At 52.0% G+C, this 4,904-nt stretch overlaps 1 pseudogene; it reads right to left on the bottom strand.

The window, feature by feature from the left end:
- Positions 1-440: 440 nt before the first annotated feature.
- Positions 441-4,494, bottom strand: LOC136544017 (probable LRR receptor-like protein kinase At1g51890; annotated as a pseudogene).
- Between the last annotated feature and the right edge of the window lie 410 nt (positions 4,495-4,904).

The following is a 4,904-nucleotide window of genomic DNA, read 5'->3' as shown; positions in this document are numbered from 1 at the left end:
AAAGGGTAAAAAAATTTTAAAAAAAAGGAAAAAACTTGCGGTGACCGTGTATTGAACACGCGACCTTCAAATCTTCAGTATGACGCTCTCCCGACTGAGCTATCCCCGCTATCTATTAGGCTCTATAACCAACGAATCATGTACACTGTCTACAAATAATGGCAACAAATGAAATCATAGAGTCCCGTACTGTATTTAGACACAATTGTACATATCACTATGAAATAGAAATAGTAACCAACAAATTAAATCAAAATCCCGGTATTATGTACATTTCACTATGGATTAGAAATAGTAATCAACATATTAAAAATAAATAATAGTCCTGACGTTTATAAAATCTTCTAACTCTACACATGTGTAGATACAAAACATGGAAACCCGTTGGAAACGTATTGTGGAGCAGAGAAGCAGCACCAGCCATGCACTGATGTACAGCTTCACCTCGCTGACGGACCAAACCCGGACATCATCAAAGCGGCGCTATCGCTGGCGGCGATGCTCGCCGGGACGCTGCGGTCGTCGTCGTTGTCGCGAGCATACTGCAGCGCGAGGCTGTCCTTGAGCTGCGCCACCACTTCGCCCATCGTCGGCCTCCCGGCGCCGCTCTCCGCCGTGCACGCCATGGCGGTGTCGACCACCTTCCACATGGAGTTGACGTCGTAGGCGGCTCCAAGCCTCGGGTCGGCGACCGAGCCGATGTCGCCAGTGGCGGAGACCCTCTGTTTGACGCGCTAGACAATGTGGCCCTGGCCCGGCACCAGCGGAGGCTCCCCCGTGGCTGCCTCGAGTAGGACGACTCCGAAGCTGTACACGTCGCTGCTCTCGGTTAGCCTTCCGGTGAAGTAGTACCCGGAAGAAACAGCAGTAACCAAGGACATCAAAAGGAAATCCTCAATGCTCATGTTGTTATTTAAATCTAAAGGTCGCATGACAAATGCCGGTTTTCTTGCATACTACTTCTCAGTGGAATACAAGCAACAAGAACAAGGAATGAAAGTATAAAAGTACTACCAAAATGTTATAGCATACACAGGGAGAGAGACATACTCTGGGTCCATGTAACCAGCCGTGCCAGCTGCCGTGGCTGAAATGTGAGTATGGCCATCGCTAATATATGTTTTGCTAAGTCCCAAGTCTGCTATTTTAGCTTGCAGATTCTGACCCAACAGTATGTTGCTGCTCTTCACATCCGGGTGAATTATTGGCGGGCTGCATCCTTTGTGCAGATAATCCAGACCTACAACAGGAATAATGCCAGGAGATGAAAATGGAAAAGAGGAACAAATGACAGATTTGCTTAAAAGAAATGAGTTGGCTATATGTGTAATTCATTGGAGCATACCTTGTGCAGCTTCGAGCACTATCCGTACACGTGTTCCCCAGTTCAAGGCTTCAGCAGCAGCATTTTTACCTTCATTGTATTAACAGAGCACAACTATGTTAACAACTTCATATGTCAAGTTCAGAAGATACTACATGTCGGGTATCAGTATTAGGGATAACCGAAGAAGGGATTTGAGGACCGCGGACGACAACTCACCTAGATAATCAAGGGCATATTTCAGTCTCGACCGACCCTGAAGGGACGGTTTTCCGCCTCGCCAGACCCCTCAGGCACAGGCCCCGTGTCGCTCGACCCCGAGGGTGCGGGAGCCGTCTCGCCCGACCCTAAGGGCACGGGCTCCATCTTGCCCGACCCCTCGGGCGTAGGTCCGTACCACCCCCAACCACTACGGGTCCAAGCGTGTGGGCATGGGTAAAGCCTCTGACACTAGAAGGGGCACAGGCACGCCTTGACGTGACCCGTGGCCAGGCCACGACAGGTCACGCCCGGGGGTTCGCATCGCCAACAGTGACGAGTGCGTGGGTGTTGTGCTGTCTAATCCCCGTACGGCCGCTGACAGGCAAGTCGGTTCACCACGGCGTCCATCGGGACAGGATGGAACGCCACGACTAGCTGATGACGTCGAAGCATGGCACCAGTGGTGAATAGGAGCCCCGCGTGGAGCCATCCCCGTCACCATCCGTAGCGTCAGCGGGACCCGCATGAAGGAGAAGAAGGACGCGGTGGTCCGAGAGGGCTTCTTCTCCTCGATTTTCTCCCTCTTTCTCTGTCTCTCTCTTCTCTTTTTTCTGATGTAACCTGCATCTTCCCCTTCTTCTATAAAAGGGGGGAACACAACGCAACACACGAGGGAGATAGGCACGAGCACACGGCTGAGCAGCTGAACAAACTCTCAGCACTTCTCAATCCTTCCACCAAGAGACCTGGGATCCGCTCCCTCTCTCGCCCATCTGTAACCCCTACTACAGACAGTGCCGGTAACACGAGTAGCAGCAGACTGGACGTAGAGACGTTCTGCCTGAACCAGTATAATTCTTGTGTCTACCGAGCACACCATCCGGTCCATACGCTCAAATTAGAAATTTACTAGCCGGTGATCCAAAACACCGATAGTTGGCATACCAGGTAGGGGGTTTTTACGCATGTCGACATCCACATCAGGCCTCGGATGGCTAGTCACGGCGTCAGGTGGGTCCCGGACGCGTACATGCGATTCGGGAGCCTGGACTTCATCGTCACGACGGAGGGATTGTTGGGGCAGGCTCCCGGCGCCATCCAACCTCTCCACTCTGCCAACCTTGACGCCATCGTCGAGACGCTTGAGGAGCTATAGCTGCACGCGCTGGAGGCCCGTGTCCCCAGGAGCGACCGGCTCCTCAGTTTCAACTACGGGAGGCAAGAGTGGGCCAACTCGACGCCTTCCTGGGACCCCAACTGTCTAGAGAGGACCTGCACTGCCTTACTTTTTTTCTTCGCCAATGTCATGATGCAACTCGCCCGAGGGGAACCGCTCTCCCCGGAACACCTCACTCGGGGCGTCCCGACAGTGTTCCCGTTCGGTCTACGCAATGCTGCAGGGACCGTTGGCCGCCTTGTGGTGCTGCACATGCACCCATCCCCTACGAATGACGAGCTCGTAGGGATGACCAAATACGTCGTGGAATCTTTCCACGACCTTCTCACGGGAGATTCAGAGTCGCTCTCCGACTCTGACTCCAGCAGGGGGAGCCATCACCCCTTGTGAGAATTTTTTATGGCAGGTACCATCGAGGGACGCGTCGAAAGCATCCACAAGGGAGGAGCTACCCCACCAAACGACCTCAACGACGAGGTCGAGGAAGATGTAGGGGCCCTTCCTCGCATGCGGGTGGACACAGCTAAGGGCGCGGCACCAGGAGCTCGTGGATGCACGACTCCAACTCGAGCAGAAGTGCGCAGAGCTCGAGCGAGAGATCGAGCGCCACGTAGATGGTGAGCGTGCGCATTCCATGGCCCGCGACGTGAACCAGAGAATCATCGAAGATGATGAAGCCCTCCCACACTTCACCCGAGTGAGCTAGAACATCGCTGTCGCTGCAGCCTTGCTCCGAAGGCTCCTAGAGCCCGTGAGACCCGAGGATCATCGGGCCCATCGTGAGATCCGCACACTGCTCGAGCACGTGGCGGTGCAGCAGGTGATAGCAAAAATCTTATCATAGACTTAGCATTAGAAAAAGCATTATCTAAAGTGATAGCAAAAATCTTATCAATCAGACCAAACTCCTTAACCACAACAGCAACTCTTTTAGCAATGTTTTTACCAGAATGTTTCACTTCAATCAACCTAAGACCAATAACCTTTTTTGTAACTCCCAATCAACATTCACATAGTGAGCAACAACACTAATATAGTCCTCCTTAGCATTACCAGACTAAATGTCTAAAGTAAAAGCAACAGATAAAGCAGCAGACAACATAGAATTCTTAAGCACATCACGACATTCGTTAAATAGCTTACTAAGATCTCTAGTGGCGGTCCTTCTAGAAGATTTAACAATCCTAGGGTTATGAGCATGGACAATATAGTCCTTGAAGGCCTCTGTCTCACCTATACCTAATGGAAGGTCAAGCCTAGCAATCAACCAGCACAACTTAGACCGAGCCACAGAAGGATTATAGTTTCAATTATGCACAAAACCATCAGGATTAAAAGCAAGCCTAGACTGAATCCTAGCAGCATGATCAACCTTTTTCCTACAAGATTTTTGGTGCCTAATCAAATTACCAGTACCATCAACAAATCTAGCACTCAAAATAGCCTTACACATTCTACAGATAGCAATAATTTGAATCTTGTTACCATTCACCTCCACATAGATCTGAAAATCAGCCTAGACAACAGACTTGCGCTTACCCACAGCAGAAGAGGTTGGAGTACAGTTACCATCAGTGCTGTTGGTGTTGGAGGCCACCGCCGTCCCTATCGCCGTCGCCGCCACCCCTGCATCACCGCCATCCAGATCGATCGGAGTAGGGCTACTACCGACATCAACACCGAACAACGCTGCAGCAGCATCACAGGCGTCATTGTCGCACTCGGGGGACAGCCCTACCGCGATCAGGTCCACGTTGCCGGTGACAAGATAGACGATATCGTCATCCGCCATCGGGCCCTCGGCCGTGGACGACAGCTCTCTAGCCCCGTTCCTCAACGGTGCGCATGGCCGCCTTGCCCGCTCTATGCCGTAGCTAGAGGACGAGGCATTGGCAACCGACCTGCAAAAGGAGAAGGTCAGAACTCAGAAGGATGAAAGGGTTAGGGTTACGGTTAGCTCTTACCTGCGCAACCAGAGCCTGACGCAGGAGAAAACGAGGGCCACACAGAGGCAATGAGAACGGATTAGCAAGGACGGTGAGCGATCGTAGAAGGAGTGATGGGGACGTAAACTCACATGGTCACCGAGAGGACAGAGGAGAGATAGGGAAAAGGGAGGGGATCAGTGGACTTAGGGAGAGGTGGGGGAGCGGCGGTGAGGTCACCGGAGTTGGGGACGATGGCGATGGTCGATGGTCGAAG

Source organism: Miscanthus floridulus, chromosome 3 (genome assembly GCF_019320115.1).
Source record: "Miscanthus floridulus cultivar M001 chromosome 3, ASM1932011v1, whole genome shotgun sequence".
Lineage (NCBI taxonomy): Eukaryota > Viridiplantae > Streptophyta > Magnoliopsida > Poales > Poaceae > Miscanthus > Miscanthus floridulus.
Note: the sequence above shows the minus strand (reverse complement) of the source record. Positions and strands in the feature narration are given on the sequence as shown.